Genomic DNA, 16,364 nt, shown 5'->3' with positions numbered 1-16,364 from the left:
GCGACTGTCGTAAATCTGCCGCAAAGCGCGACTGTCGTAAAAGCGGCCGTAAAGCGCGACGGTCGTAAAACGGCCGTAAACCGCGACTGTCGTAAAAGGGGCCGTAAAGCGCGACTGTCGTAAAAGCGGCCGTAAAGCGCGACTGTCGTAAAAGGGGCCGTAAAGCGCGACTGTCGTAAAAGCGGCCGTAAAGCGCGACTGTCGTAAAACGGCCGTAAAGCGCGACTGTCGTAAAACTGCCGTAAAGAGCGACGGTCGTAAAACGGCCGTAAAGCGCGACTGTCGTAAAACTGCCGCAAAGCGCGACTGTCGTAAAAGCGGCCGTAAAGCGCGACTGTCGTAAAACTGCCGTAAAGCGCGACTGTCGTAAAAGCGGCCGTAAAGCGCGACTGTCGTAAAACTGCCGCAAAGCGCGACTGTCGTAAAAGCGGCCGTAAAGCGCGACTGTCGTAAAGGGGCCGTAAAGCGCGACTGTCGTAAAACTGCCGTAAAGCGCGACTGTCGTAAAAGCGGCCGTAAAGCGCGACTGTCGTAAAAGCGGCCGTAAAGCGCGACTGTCGTAAAACTGCCGCAAAGCGCGACTGTCGTAAAAGCGGCCGTAAAGCGCGACTGTCGTAAAACGGCCGTAAAGCGCGACTGTCGTAAAACGGCCGTAAAGCGCGACTGTCGTAAAACCGGCCGTAAAGCGCGACTGTCGTAAAAGCGGCCGTAAAGCGCGACTGTCGTAAAACTGCCGTAAATCGCGACTGTCGTAAAAGCGGCCGTAAAGCACGACTGTCGTAAAACTGCCGTAAATCGCGACTGTCGTAAAAGCGGCCGTAAAGCGCGACTGTCGTAAAACTGCCGTAAAGCGCGACTGTCGTAAAAGCGGCCGTAAAGCGCGACTGTCGTAAAAGGGGCCGTAAAGCGCGACTGTCGTAAAACTGCCGTAAAGCGCGACTGTCGTAAAAGCGGCCGTAAAGCGCGACTGTCGTAAAACTGCCGTAAAGCGCGACTGTCGTAAAAGCGGCCGTAAAGCGCGACTGTCGTAAAACTGCCGTAAAGCGCGACTGTCGTAAAACTGCCGTAAAGCGCGACTGTCGTAAAGGGGCCGTAAAGCGCGACTGTCGTAAAACTGCCGCAAAGCGCGACTGTCGTAAAAGCGGCCGTAAAGCGCGACTGTCGTAAAACTGCCTCAAAGCGCGACTGTCGTAAAAGCGGCCGTAAAGCGCGACTGTCGTAAAACTGCCGTAAAGCGCGACTGTCGTAAAAGCGGCCGTAAAGCGCGACTGTCGTAAAAGCGGCCGTAAAGCGCGACTGTCGTAAAACGGCCGTAAAGCGCGACTGTCGTAAAACTGCCGTAAAGCGCGACTGTCGTAAAACGGCCGTAAACCGCGACTGTCGTAAAAGCGGCCGTAAAGCGCGACTGTCGTAAAAGGGGCCGTAAAGCGCGACTGTCGTAAAAGCGGCCGTAAAGCGCGACTGTCGTAAAACTGCCGTAAAGCGCGACTGTCGTAAAACGGCCGTAAAGCGCGACTGTCGTAAAACTGCCGTAAAGCGCGACTGTCGTAAAAGCGGCCGTAAAGCGCGACTGTCGTAAAAGCGGCCGTAAAGCGCGACTGTCGTAAAACTGCCGTAAAGCGCGACTGTCGTAAAACTGCCTCAAAGCGCGACTGTCGTAAAAGCGGCCGTAAAGCGCGACTGTCGTAAAACTGCCGTAAAGCGCGACTGTCGTAAAACTGCCGCAAAGCGCGACTGTCGTAAAAGCGGCCGTAAAGCGCGACTGTCGTAAAGCGGCCGTAAAGCGCGACTGTCGTAAATCTGCCGCAAAGCGCGACTGTCGTAAAAGCGGCCGTAAAGCGCGACGGTCGTAAAACGGCCGTAAACCGCGACTGTCGTAAAAGGGGCCGTAAAGCGCGACTGTCGTAAAAGGGGCCGTAAAGCGCGACTGTCGTAAAAGCGGCCGTAAAGCGCGACTGTCGTAAAAGGGGCCGTAAAGCGCGACTGTCGTAAAAGCGGCCGTAAACCGCGACTGTCGTAAAACGGCCGTAAAGCGCGACTGTCGTAAAACTGCCGTAAAGCGCGACGGTCGTAAAACGGCCGTAAAGCGCGACTGTCGTAAAACTGCCGTAAAGCGCGACTGTCGTAAAACGGCCGTAAAGCGCGACTGTCGTAAAACTGCCGTAAAGCGCGACTGTCGTAAAACTGCCGCAAAGCGCGACTGTCGTAAAAGCGGCCGTAAAGCGCGACTGTCGTAAAGGGGCCGTAAAGCGCGACTGTCGTAAAACTGCCGCAAAGCGCGACTGTCGTAAAAGCGGCCGTAAAGCGCGACTGTCGTAAAACTGCCGTAAATCGCGACTGTCGTAAAAGCGGCCGTAAAGCGCGACTGTCGTAAAACGGCCGTAAAGCGCGACTGTCGTAAAAGGGGCCGTAAAGCGCGACTGTCGTAAAACTGCCGTAAAGCGCGACTGTCGTAAAACTGCCGTAAAGCGCGACTGTCGTAAAAGCGGCCGTAAAGCGCGACTGTCGTAAAAGGGGCCGTAAAGCGCGACTGTCGTAAAACTGCCGTAAAGCGCGACTGTCGTAAAAGCGGCCGTAAAGCGCGACTGTCGTAAAACTGCCGCAAAGCGCGACTGTCGTAAAAGCGGCCGTAAAGCGCGACTGTCGTAAAGCGGCCGTAAAGCGCGACTGTCGTAAAACTGCCGCAAAGCGCGACTGTCGTAAAAGCGGCCGTAAAGCGCGACTGTCGTAAAAGGGGCCGTAAAGCGCGACTGTCGTAAAACTGCCGTAAAGCGCGACTGTCGTAAAAGGGGCCGTAAAGCGCGACTGTCGTAAAACTGCCGTAAAGCGCGACTGTCGTAAAAGCGGCCGTAAAGCGCGACTGTCGTAAAACTGCCGTAAAGCGCGACTGTCGTAAAAGCGGCCGTAAAGCGCGACTGTCGTAAAAGGGGCCGTAAAGCGCGACTGTCGTAAAAGGGGCCGTAAAGCGCGACTGTCGTAAAAGCGGCCGTAAAGCGCGACTGTCGTAAAACTGCCGTAAAGCGCGACTGTCGTAAAAGCGGCCGTAAAGCGCGACTGTCGTAAAAGCGGCCGTAAAGCGCGACTGTCGTAAAGGGGCCGTAAAGCGCGACTGTCGTAAAACTGCCGTAAAGCGCGACTGTCGTAAAAGCGGCCGTAAAGCGCGACTGTCGTAAAACTGCCGTAAAGCGCGACTGTCGTAAAACGGCCGTAAAGCGCGACTGTCGTAAAAGCGGCCGTAAAGCGCGACTGTCGTAAAAGGGGCCGTAAAGCGCGACTGTCGTAAAAGCGGCCGTAAAGCGCGACTGTCGTAAAACGGCCGTAAAGCGCGACTGTCGTAAAACTGCCGTAAAGCGCGACGGTCGTAAAACGGCCGTAAAGCGCGACTGTCGTAAAACTGCCGTAAAGCGCGACTGTCGTAAAACGGCCGTAAAGCGCGACTGTCGTAAAACTGCCGTAAAGCGCGACTGTCGTAAAAGCGGCCGTAAAGCGCGACTGTCGTAAAACTGCCGTAAAGCGCGACTGTCGTAAAACTGCCTCAAAGCGCGACTGTCGTAAAAGCGGCCGTAAAGCGCGACTGTCGTAAAAACTGCCGTAAAGCGCGACTGTCGTAAAAACTGCCTCAAAGCGCGACTGTCGTAAAAGCGGCCGTAAAGCGCGACTGTCGTAAAAACTGCCGTAAAGCGCGACTGTCGTAAAAACTGCCGTAAAGCGCGACTGTCGTAAAAGCGGCCGTAAAGCGCGACTGTCGTAAAACGGCCGTAAACCGCGACTGTCGTAAAAGCGGCCGTAAAGCGCGACTGTCGTAAAACGGCCGTAAAGCGCGACTGTCGTAAAAGCGGCCGTAAAGCGCGACTGTCGTAAAACGGCCGTAAAGCGCGACTGTCGTAAAACTGCCGTAAAGCGCGACTGTCGTAAAAGCGGCCGTAAAGCGCGACTGTCGTAAAAGGGGCCGTAAAGCGCGACTGTCGTAAAAGCGGCCGTAAAGCGCGACTGTCGTAAAACTGCCGTAAAGCGCGACTGTCGTAAAAGGGGCCGTAAAGCGCGACTGTCGTAAAAGCGGCCGTAAAGCGCGACTGTCGTAAAACTGCCGTAAAGCGCGACTGTCGTAAAAGCGGCCCAGAAAGCGCGACTGTCGTAAAAGGGGCCGTAAAGCGCGACTGTCGTAAAAGCGGCCGTAAAGCGCTACTGTCGTAAAAGCGGCCGTCTCCGGCCCCCCCGCCCCTGGGCGCTGCCCCCCGTCTATGGGCCCTCTCCTGCGGTCGCCGCCCCGCCTTTAGCTGCCCGTCCCCGCGGCACCGCCCCCAGACACCGCCCCCCGTCGCCGTGCCCCTGCCCCCGGGCGCCGCCCCCCGTCGCCAGGCTGTCGCGGCCAGAGGCCGCCGCTGCGCCCCAGAAGCCCCTCCCCGCGACGCCGCTGGCCGCACGCGAACCGGAGCAGCATTCCGGCCACCGGGAACTCGTGGAAAGTGCAAAAAATCCGGCAGAAATCGAGGAAAAAAATCCGGTCATGGCGGCCGCCATATTGCCGGAAGTGACGTCATTCGGTTGGGCGCCGCCATCTTCTCCCCATACCACGTGCTCGGCTGGGCATCGCCATCTTACCGAAAACCGCGTGTCAGCATGGGCGCAGCCATCTTGCTAAAAGTCACGTGACCATCGCCATCTTAGAAAACAATCACGTGACAACGTGGGGGCCGCCATCTTGGATACGGCTTTGTTTTAATCGGTAATTTTAAAAATTAGGGTTAATTTTAAGGGGTAATTATAAGGGCTACGGTTCATTTTAAGATTAATTGGGGTTCGGGGTGGGGTTGAGGCCTCGGGGTGGGGCCCGGGGTGGGGTTGAGCCCTCGGGTGAGGTTGGGGGCGGTGTAAGGGCTAGGGTTAGGGTCAGGGTTAGGGTTAGGGTCAGGGTCATGCTGCTTCCTCCACCAACGGCTCTATACACAGCACCACGGCGGGCAAAAACTGCAGCACCTTGCATGCATCCTTCCGCGTCTCTCCCTCTGCCGGAACTTGAGGAGCTGGGCACAGCCGCATCACCGAGAGATCCCTCCGCAGTGCGTAACCCTGCACAACCGATACCTGATATCCCTAAAAAATCATAAGAAGCAAATATGACTGCAGGGAAAACAAGCTGGAGAGAACAAAAGGTGGTATTGTTATCCTTATCCTCTATTAGAAACATCCACTGTGCTTTGATGTGGTAGCTGCCAGGGGCTTGTTAGCTCTTTGTAGGCAAGTGTAGGTGTTCACTTGTAGGTTTTTTCTCTGGACAAGTCAATTCAATCTTTGCTAAGCTTATATTTGCAGATTACTCTCTAGCACAGTCCAGCATGACATTTTTGAATGTTGTAAAAAGAAATTATGTTACTTTGAAATTGCTAATGATGAGAAGCTTTAGGGAAAAATACGATTTCAGGGTTGGAAGATGTGAGAAGAATTTTGTGGGGATGTGAGACTGAAATAAAGTGCACTTGAAGCTGGACTGGCACGCTGGCAGATCCCCTATTAAAGAGTAGTGCTTAAATTAGCCTGGGGGTTGCCCATTGTTTCTGTAGAAATCAATGTTTCCTGGTCTTCAGAAGTAAGCTGCTTTGAAAAGCTGGAAGGTGCAGTATAGTGACAATCCGTGTGCTTTGGATTAAAAGTAGATTTCAGAAGGGTGATAGGCTTTTGTCTTTTCCTAGAAGTCGATGTAATCCTATCGAGGAGTTTTTAATTCTGTGTTGCCATGTCATCCCTCAGAGCCCTGTCGTACTAATCGTCATACAGATACAAAACAAAACATCAGACGCTGTCCCAGCCACTTGGAGCCCAGAACACGATTTCCTCGGGCTGCCATTTGTGTGCCATCGGTACTCACCACGGAAGCGAGCCGGGGATGTTGCAGCTGTTGGGAACAAACCGCTTCTCGTCACACAGAAATGGAATTCGGACGACGCCTCGGCCAGCCCCTCTCTGCCGTCGTCTCCTGAATCTGCAGCAGAGCAGTTCCAGTCCGTCCGGGTACGTGTAATCCAGCTCCTGACGATCTGAGCACACGGAGCAGCGCTCAGCTGCTGTGGGGGCTCAGGGAAGGCAGAGTGTGCATTGTCATCTTCCTGAACCTACAGACCAATCAAAGTGAGAAGCCACAGGGTGGAAATCAGTCGCATATATGCTAAATAAAACTTGCAGATTTATTTAAGAATTATTACTGCTTGTTCTTTTTTGTGCTTCTGTGCTTAGAAAACATCCCTATAAAATCAGTTCAATTCATCAGTTGAACCTTTGTTTGCAGACCCTCACTGAGCAGAATTTGTTGCAGACTCAGTGCACGCTGCGCTGGAGTGTGAGGAGCTCAGTGCACTGCCAGGAGTGTGAGGAGCTCATGTGTGCTACTTTTTGCTTTAGGACGCTCTAAGGTATTTATTCCTTTTGGGATACATGATGAGAATTCCCAAGAGAGGTAGTTATAAGGTATGATATTGGGAAAAAAGCCTGTGTGGTTGGAATGTTGTTGTTGTCAAAAGTTAATTTTTTCTTAGCCAGTAGTTAGCTTTTTGCTTTATTTTTGTGGTAGCAGTATTTTATTGTTTAAAAAATTGCTTCAAAATTACTTGAGTGGCTGGCCATCGGTACCTTGTTCAGATTTGCCTATTTCCTTGTAGCTAAAATGTTCACATCTTGTTTATCATTCTATTTAAGAAACTGCTGCCCAGTCAACTAATAACTGAACATCTATCTGTCTGGGACACGGGGAGAGGATTTAGGTAATGTCTTTGTTTCCAGAAAAAAGTTCCTGTGTAGTTTCTAAATAGAGGAGAGGGGGGTGAAGACTCGGGGCTCTGATGCCGTTGGGGCACCCCAAGGTCCCCAGGAGAGGAAGCCCCACTGGGGTGCAGGAGCAGGTGTGTTCTCATGTAATCTAGAATAAATTACAAATATAAACATGAAAATTATCATCATGAAAATATTTTTTAAAATAGCTAAATAAAGCGGGGGTTTTTTATTTGTCAATAGGCAGGGTTTTGATTATAAAAATTATAAATACAAACAATATAAATGTAGAAATCTAAGTATAGGAATATGTAATAAATAAATACAGATATATATATAAAGTTTAAAAACAAGAAAAAATTAGTTGTAGCAGTAGATATGACACATAATATAAATAATAATTCAAATACATTTCTAGAACTTTACATATATTATATATAATTATTAATACACTGCATCAAAAGAAACTATAAATATAAATGGGAATATAACTATACTAAGTATAAAAATATTTCAATCTCGTTTAAAAGAAGGTTGTTTTTTGTATTTATTTGGTTAGAGACGGGGTTTTTATTTGGAATAATAGAAGTATTATAGAAGTATAAATCTAAATATAGAAATATACAATCTATAGAGAAAGATATTTGTAAAAACACGAGCGAACGACGCCTCCTTCGGCCGAATGGAACGAGCTCAGCCGAAGCAAGGCGGGACCGGCCGAACCTGACGGCCTCGAGCGAACCGAGGCCAGGCTTGCGAGGCTGCCTGAACGGAGCCGAGCTCAGGCGAACCGAGCCCGCTGCTCTCGTGCGCGCTAATTAGCGCGAGTGCGGTCACCGCCTAATGAGCCCCTGTGCCGCCCCGCGCTCCCGGTCGTGTCCGTGCGATGGGCGGGCCGCCCGCGGGACGCGGCAGCAGGAGAGCCCCGAGCCGGGCGCGTTTAACGTGAGGCGGCGCCGCTTGCCCGCCCTCAGGGAGCCGAGCCGAGCCGAGGCGCGCCGAACGCATGGAGAGCGGCTCCGAGTTCGGCCGAAGCGAGCCGAGCCGCGCCGAGCGCACAGAGTGGGTCCGAGTTCGGCCGAAGCGAGCCGAGCCGCGCCGAGCGCACAGAGCGGCTCCGAGTTCGGCCGACGCGCGCTGAGCGCACGGATTGGCTCCGAGTTCGGCCGAAGCGTGCCGAGCCGCGCCGAGCGCACAGAGCGGCTCCGAGTTCGGCCGAATAAAGCCGAGCCGCGCCGAGCGCACAGAGCCGCCCCGAGTTCGGACGAAGCGAGCCGAGGCGCGCCGAGCGCACAGAGCGGCTCCGAGTTCGGCCGAATAAAGCCGAGCCGCGCCGAGCGCACAGAGCGGCTCCGAGTTCGGCCGACGCGAGCCGAGGCGCGCCGCGCCGAGCGCACAGAGCGGCTCCGAGTTCGGCTGAATGAAGCCTAGCCGCGCCGAGCGTACAGAGCGGCTCCGAGGCGCGCCGAGGCGCGCCGAGCGCACAGCGCGGCTCCGAGTTCGGCCGAATGAAGCGAGCCTAACGCACGAATTGGCTCCGAGTTCGACCGAACCGAGCCGAACGCACGGATTGGCTCCGAGTTCGGCCGAAACGAGCCGAGCCGCGCCGAGCGCACAGAGCGGCTCCGAGTTCGGCCGAGGCGCGCCGAGCGCACAGCGCGGCTCCGAGTTCGGCGGAAGCGAGCCGAGCCGCGCCGAACGCACGGATTGGCTCCGAGTTCGGCCGAAGCGAGCCGAGCCGCGCCGAGCGCACAGAGAGGCTCCGAGTTCGGCTGAATGAAGCCGAGCCGCGCCGTGCGCACAGAGCGGCTCCGAGTTCGGCGGAAGCGAGCCGAGCCGAGCCGAACGTACAAAGCAGCTCCGAGTTCGGCCGAAGCGAGCCGAACGAGCCGAGCCGCGCCGAGCGCACGGAGAGGCTCCGAGTTCAGCCGAATGAACCCGAGAGGCTCCGAGCTCGGCCGAAGCGAGCCGAGCCGCGCCGAAGAGGCGCATCCAGCCGAATGCAGCCGACAATAGCCGAGTTTTGCCGATTACAGCCCAATTTAGCCGAGCACTTAAGTTATTCTGCAGCCCTTTGACTTTTGTCCTGACTTTTTTTCAGATGCACCTCCTCAGGTGACTGCAGCAGTTCCTTAGGTTCCATCTTCTCAAAGGGTACAGGGCTCAAGAATTCGTCTTCCAGAGAGTTATCTCACGTCCTGACTTGTATTGTATCTGCCTATGTTGGCTTATGTTGTATGTACCTCTATTGTGTGTACCTATGCTGGCTTATACTGTATGTACTTATACTGTATGTACCTATGCTGGCTTATACTGTATGTACTTATACTGTATGTACCTATGTTGGTTTATACTATATGTACTTACATTGGATGTACCTATATTGGTTTATTTTGTGTGTACCTGTGTTGGTTTATACTGTATGTAAGTGTGTCACCTTCTATTGTGTGTACTTACGCTCTGTTTACACTTGCACTGTTTACCTCAGCCTATATTGTGTGTACTTATATTGTACCACTTACGATCAGAGCTGCCCTGCCCTGGCACGTAGTCACAGTTAGGTAGAACAGTTATAGAAATTTTACTCTTCATCTGTCTTTTGTGGGATTTTGGGTAGAAAGTTTATGGGTCCAGAGTGGGGACAAGTCCTAGCTGTCAGATAGCCACTCGTTGACCCTTCCTGTTGTCTCACAGGTCCCCGAGGCTGCTGATTTCCCCAGGGTCTGCCATTTACTTCAAGGAGCAGCAGCCAGAAGATGTGTCACAGCACGTTCTTCAGCGTCTCAGGTAAGGGCCACAGCGAGCGTGTAAGTGGCAAGAGTGTGTCAGTGTGTGTGAGAGCACGTGGCTGTGTCTGTCTGTGTCTGCTCGTCTCTGCATGTGTGGGCACATGCTGACTGGATTTAACCTTGTGTATATGACTTTTGCTTTTCAGGTTTTGCAACTCATTTTTAAAGTTAGAATAAAAAATCCTCAGCCGGGTTATATTGTATGTACTGACATGGAATGTACCCATGTTGGCTTAAAACCCAGTAAAACAGACGATGATGGGCAAGAAAAAACCCAGAAAAAAAGCCCAACAAGATGGGCAAGAAAAAAACCCAGAAAAGAACCCGAAGACAGGCAAGAAAAAACCCAGAAAAAAACCCCGAAGATGGGCATGAAGAAACCCAGAAAAAAACCCCAAGATGGGCAAGAAAAAACCCAGAGAAAACCCAGAAAAACAATTCCAAGAAGGGCAAGAAAAGACCCGGAAAACACCCAGAAAAAATCGCAACCAAAGTATAAATATATAAATGTCTTTCAAACATAGAGAGAACTGTTAAATTATTTAAAATTCAAAATAACATAAATCAATATCTGCATATAAGATCCATAATACAAGTAATACTGTATATATCTTATTATAGTGTATTATAGGAAATAGATATAAAATTGATATAAATGTATTTATGTTTATCATATCTGTCATTTGTTATATATTACACCATATTGATATACTATAAGTTTTTTAAAGCAGTTTAACATAAAGGGGGGTTTTGTTTTTTATTTGGCAAAAACAGGGGTTTTAGTACAGAAATGATAGATACAAATAATATAAAGGTAGAAATCTAAGTATAGAAACAGATCACAAATAGCTAAAGGCTAATATAAAATTAAAAATATAAGATAAAATAAGTTGTAGCAGTAGATATGGTACATAATTTAAAAAATAATTTATTTCTATTATTTGAATAAGACACATATTATATATCATGATTAATATAATGCTTAAATATAAACTATAAATATAAATGTGAATATAGTCATGCAAGCTATAAATATAAAAATATTTCAATATAGTTTAAAAGAATAGAGCTTTTTTGTATTTGTTTAGTTAGTATGGGATTTTTATTTTAATTAAAACTACATTTCTATCATGCTTTTAACATAGAAATATACAATAAATATAGAAAGATATTTTTAAAACCACAACATATAAATAAATATAAACAGTAGCAATACACAGAATATATTTTATAAATTACATGCTACATCAGTGTCCACTATAAATATGCATGTGAATATAAATACGAAAAATAGGAATTTCAAATTGATTTTAATAGGATTTTAAACCAAGGCGGTTTGTTTGGTTCTGGTCGGGTAAAAGACAGGTTTTTGGCATTTATTTCAGAGCAGTTTTTGGCTGGGGTCGCCCCTGTTCTTTTTTGCCGCCGTCGCTGCCCGCAGCCCCGAGGCGCGCTGCGCCCCCGTCTGGGGCGGGCGGCAGTGCTGCCGCCTTGTGGGCAGAGCGCGGTACTGCAGCCGTGCGCCGGCAGGCAGCCGAGAGGCCGCCATGCTGGGAGTGGCGTGTCGCGGGTGTCTCGGACTTTTCGTTGACCTTCTCGAGATGGCGGGGAAGTGGAGGACCCCGGTGGGTGTAAGTGAACTGCCTGCATGGAACACCGACGTCATGGCGGCCCCGACGGATTTTTTTGTGGCGCTTGAAGCGTATCCGATACATGCTGTGGGCTCAGCGTCGCCGCGGGCGGGCGTATTTCTGCGGGTTTGTGACAGGCATCTGGGTAAACCTGGCCTGTCTGCGCCGGGGTCCTCTCATGCCCGCTCTCCCGCCCTCAGCGAGCCGAGCCGGGCTGAACTGTTCCGAAGAGCTGAGTGTGGCCGAAAATAACCGCGTTTAGCTTAAGAGACCAGGATAGCCTAGTGTAGCTGACATTAGCCGCGTTAGGACAAAGAGCCGCGTGAGACCGAGGTTAGCCTGTAGCCGGGAGTGGCCTGGTGGCTCCTGAAATTCCACGATAGGCAGGATGGTTCCCAGACCCAAGCTGGCCCCAGTGCCAAGTCGGGCTGACGTGATAGCGCCTCGTGGCTCCTGCAGTGTGCCATCCAGAAGCGGGGCAGGTGAGTTTTGTTTGCCAGGGAAAAGGGCCGTGGTTTGTGTGGGGGGGGCTGTGGCTGGGGGTGGCCGGCTGGCTCCTGAAATTCTTTGGTATGCAGGGTGGTTCCCAGACCCAAGGTGGCACCAGTGCCAAGTCGGTCTGTTTTGACAGTGCCAAGTCAAAACTTCACTTGTCCTAGTTTAGATTTCTGATGTGGAGCAGAAGTGCCACCTGATGTGGAATTTGGTGCTCTCTGTGGAGTGACATCGTGTAAAATTTCTGTCCCAGAAATTCTGTCATGATGGCTCTGCTCCATAAAGAATGACACGGCCTGATTGTCAGCAATTTTTGCTTCTGCAATAGTGTAAAAATGCTAAAATTTGAACACTGCCTATAATTTCAAAAGAAAATATTTTAAAACTTGAAGTGATAGCTAAAATTAGGCCTGAAAGGTAGCAAGAGCAGGTAGCAAGGATATTTCTCCCTGTTTGTAGATATACTTTTCATTCAAAAATTTGCTGATGGGGAGATTCTTTCATGTATTTAGTGACCTTTACAGATGTATTCCCCTAGTGTTTTGAGTTGATAGAATCATGGAATAATTCAGGTTGGAAGGGGCTCTAAAGATCACCTCATTCCAAGCCTGCTGCCGTGGGCAGGGACGTGGTTCCCTAGAGCAGGTTGCTCTGAGCCTGATGCCAGAGCACCAATGGGCCTGGAACACTTCCAGGGATGGGGCAGCCCCAGCATCTGTGAGCAAGCTGTGCCAGCCAGGTGCCAGAGGAGGAAGAAAGCCCTTCCCACGTGGAGCAGAGGCTGCTGCAGCTTCGCGTAGCCTCGTGTCACCAAGCGTGTGAGACAGAAGAGCCCTTCCCGTGGAGGGGTATCGGCGCTGACGGATCTTTTTTGGGAGAAGCGGAGCAATGGAACGCCAGAGCAGCCTTCAGTTCTTCTGGCAGAGTTGGGAACAGCTTGAAGCAGGAGCAGAGCTGGCCTGGTGCCTGCCAGCTCTGCAGGCAGTGGGGATGGAGAAGCTGCAGTTACCTGTCTGCTTGGCTGAGTCTTTAAAAAGGAGGCAGTTTTCTGTATTTCCTTTTCTGTAAGCATTACGTGAAAGTTCCCCCTAGAAGTCCAAAGGCAGCTGTTTTCTTAGCAGGAGGAAGTCAGGAGGAGGCAAAGCGGGCAAAGACATCAGATAAGTCGGGATAAAATTCTTGGCTAACCTGTTTTTTCCGCTTCCTCCAGACAGCCAGTTCTGAAGCACTGAGCAGAGATCTGCCCGGGAGGAAGAGCAGAGCCAATCTCTGAGAGCTGACCCGCGAGCTGTGGTGGGGACAGCTGCTCCCTGCCTGCAGCCTGCCTTGGTGTGGGAGCTGCCGAGCTGCCATTCCTGTGGTGGGAGTGTTTCTCCTCTCATCGAGCCAAGCCAGAGACCTGCTAGGGAAGGAGCAGGTAAGGTTTAAGTACCGAGATCTCCCCAGTAAGAAGTGAGGTGACAAAAGGAAATGGCCTGAAGTTGCAGCAGGGAAGGCTTAGATTGGCTTTGAGGACCAATTTCTTCACTGAAAGGGTGGTCAGGCATAGGAGCAGGCTGCCCAGGGCAGTCCCCATTGCTGGAGACATTTAAAGCATGGCAAGATGTGGTGTTTAGGGACCTGATTGGGGTGGGGGCTTGGCAGTGCTGGGGCAGCAGCCGGGCTCGATGACCTTAGAAGGCTTTTGCAACCTAAAGGACGCTATGGTTCTGGAAAGCCTCGACCCCTGTGGCTCTAACACAGCACCTGGATGCTGACGGAAGGAGGCTGGTGATAGAGCCTGGAGGTCCCTGTCCCACGGGGAGGGAGAGGACAAGGCAGTGTCGCCTGCAGGGAGGGTCTCGTCCCCAGAGGGCAGTCAGCGACTCCATCCCTGCCCGGGGCTCTGGGTGCAGCCTCGGGGTGGACACCTGCCCTCAGGTTTCCCTCTGGGCACCCGGGAAGGGAACCGGGTCCATCCGTGTGGCAGCTCCAGGGCCTGCAGGCTTTGGGGCTTTGCAGCTGTGTGCCTTGTCACAGGGTGGCAGGGACGTGACGCTGCCTGGGCACGCTGCTGGCCTGGGATCCTTGCTGCTTTCCTCCTTATCCCATATGGATTTAGCAGCAATCTTCTTCTATCTTTTCTTTAAAACTGAGAGTGCAAAGAGAGTGCAAAGAGAGGGTAATCAGTTATGTCAAAGCCTACATATTTTACCTGTTGGCACTTAAGAGAAAAGACAAAAGCCTGCTTGGCATCCTTCTGCCTGGAAGTGATTGTGACCCAGGGAAGTGAGGAAGGGGCTGGCCGAGGTCACTGAGGCTCTGAGATGGAGGTGAGTTTGCATCCCAGTTTATTGGAACGGAGGCTCATCAGAAGTTTCCTCGGCTGTCTAAGGCACAGAGCCCTGGAGCCCAGTAAGCCTGAGCTGCTGCATGCTTGCTGTGAGCCTTGGGGTGAGCGTGCATCGTTGCAGGCTTGGGATGGATTGAAATGTGCTGAGGAAACCAGAGGGAGGGAGGGAGGGAAATGCTCTGTTAACATGTGCCTGTTCTTCTGTCAGACTCATCACGGCAGGACGGCGTGAAGGCTGAAAGCGTAAGAAGATGTGGAGGGAAGCAGAGAATCTGACAGGAGCATCGAACGCGCGAGCGCACGAATTTTGCTTTTTGCTTGGGTGTAAACTCAGGAGTTGAAAGGAATTTGGGAGTGAGAAGGGACATTTCAGAAGGTGAAGAAGAAAAAGAAGTTGTTGTTGTTGTTACAGGCCTGGCAAAATCTTTTGTTCTAGCTAATAAAAGAAGTTAGTTTAAATAAAAAAAAGAAAAAAAAAAGTAGATTTTCTTTACCTGACTGTTATATTCATTGGTGGTATATGGTGTGTTGTTTAATTTCTTGGTATGATTAACTCAGTGTAAGTTGTTTTTTGAGTGAACTAACTTTCTGGATGGGTTGGTTTGTATTTGAGACAGGATTGATTTCAATAGGTTTCTTTCATAGACTTGTGATAGGTATTACTGGGGTTTTGGCTTTGTTTACTGTATGCATAAACATACAGCTTTGGTTGGGCCAGCTGGGCTGCCGGAGTTTGTGGGTGTGAATTTATTCGATGGCTTTGGTTAAATGCAGTGTTTAATTTTTGAAAGGTTTTTCAATGTAGTGGTTTTAAGGTGGTTTTTAGAATTGATTGTATGGTTTGATGTTGTTTATAGTTGCTGTCTGGTAAGGGATGTGGTGTGAGTACTTGAACCTTATGGTTTTGGTTTTCCTAAGTTCCATTTTCTTTCTGGTTCGATAGGTTTTTTTAGTTTTATTTTTGGTGCCAGGAGTATTCACGTGGTGGGTTTTTGTAGGCAATATGTTTTTTAATTTGGGTAGTGATATTTTTTAGTATTTTAACAGTTTAGATTTTTTATTTTTATGCTTTGAATTAGTTTTCTTTTAATTTTAAATTAAGTTTTATAGATTATTGGTTTTTATTTGTGCATTAGCATAAAGGTAGAGCTTTGGGGGCTTTTTACAGTAGTGTTTAGGGTCAGTTGTACAGTTTTGAGTCTAGTGAGTTGGTTTGATTTAATTTTTAGTGGGTGTTGGTTTTTCTTAGCAGTTGTGTCATTTTCAAGGTGTATTGGAGGTTTTTGGGGTTTTTGAGATACTGGTTTAGGAGGACGTTTATGATGAGCATGTGCGCAGGTTTTGGGCTAGTTGAAGTGGGATTTAAAATTTATTTTGGGTTAGGTTTATTTGAGTGTTTATGAGGGTTCAGTGTTGTGGGATGTTTGTTCCGTTAGTGATAAAAATAGGTTTTGTTTTGATGTGCTGCGATGGGATGAGCGTGTGCTGCGTGCCGATGCTGACAAAAGTACGGTATTGTTGTGGCTCTGATGTGTCGGGCTAATGAATTCACATGGTTTAATATAGAGATGAAAATAGAAATAAATATACATTTAAAAAGAAATATAACATTAGAGTGGTAAACATAAATATAGAGAACAGATACATATATAAAACTATAATTCATGGTATAGAATTGTAACATCATATAGATAAATGATAGTCTATTATATATATGCACAAAGATATATAAATATAGATTGTAAATATGAAAATACTTAAATATAGTTAAATTGGGGGTTTTATTAGGTTGTAGACCTCAGCGACCAGCGCGATGTCTTCGGTGCCGGCGGTGGCGTCCGCCGGTCCCACCCTCACACGCCGGGACAAGGCCCCGGGCGCCTCTGCCACGGAGCTCCGGAGCGCTCGGGGCCGCCGCTTCATCGTCATTTTCTCGTCTGCAGGGCCCGCTGAAGGACCGGGAACGCCACGGGACCGCGCCGCCGGCTAAGGGGTGATTTTGTACTTTAAATTGTTAATAAACCGTTCTGAACCGCTTTGGTCTTGTGTCTACTTTTGGTATCGGCGCGTCCCGGGGTGAGGGCGGGGATCTCCCGTTCCCTTCCCGGTTCTGAAGCCGCTCCGTGACCCCGATCCCGACGGTCGCGGGGGAGGAATGCGGCCGTGAGGGGGGGTACAACTCCAGGTCCTCCAGGCCGCCATCTCTATGATAATTATGTGCCAGAGGGGATTTTCGGTCCTCCCAGCCCCCGTCTCTATGGTTTCAAGATGGCGGTGAGAATTTTCAGTCCTCCCAGCCGCCGTCTCTATGGTTTCAATATGCCAGAAGAGATTTCCGGTCGTCCCGTCCACCGT

The 16,364-nt window shown here is 50.2% G+C and overlaps 2 long non-coding RNA genes and 1 other non-coding gene across 3 annotated transcripts; all 3 read left to right on the top strand.

The window, feature by feature from the left end:
* Window positions 1-9,198: 9,198 nt before the first annotated feature.
* On the top strand, window positions 9,199-9,947 carry LOC141730395 (uncharacterized). Its single transcript, XR_012581847.1, has 2 exons — window positions 9,199-9,549; window positions 9,698-9,947. It is a non-coding gene; the product is annotated as an uncharacterized LOC141730395 (long non-coding RNA).
* A 1,340-nt stretch (window positions 9,948-11,287) lies between these two features.
* Window positions 11,288-16,045, top strand: LOC141730394 (uncharacterized). The gene is made up of 3 exons (XR_012581846.1): window positions 11,288-11,664; window positions 12,888-13,094; window positions 14,218-16,045. It is a non-coding gene; the product is annotated as an uncharacterized LOC141730394 (long non-coding RNA).
* On the top strand, window positions 15,772-15,880 carry LOC141730528 (small nucleolar RNA SNORA57). The gene has a single exon (XR_012582049.1). It is a non-coding gene; the product is annotated as a small nucleolar RNA SNORA57 (small nucleolar RNA).
* Window positions 16,046-16,364: the final 319 nt, after the last annotated feature.

The sequence above is a fragment of the Zonotrichia albicollis genome, chromosome 10 (assembly GCF_047830755.1).
Source record: "Zonotrichia albicollis isolate bZonAlb1 chromosome 10, bZonAlb1.hap1, whole genome shotgun sequence".
Taxonomy (NCBI): domain Eukaryota; kingdom Metazoa; phylum Chordata; class Aves; order Passeriformes; family Passerellidae; genus Zonotrichia; species Zonotrichia albicollis.
This window is presented reverse-complemented; position numbering and strand designations above follow the sequence as displayed.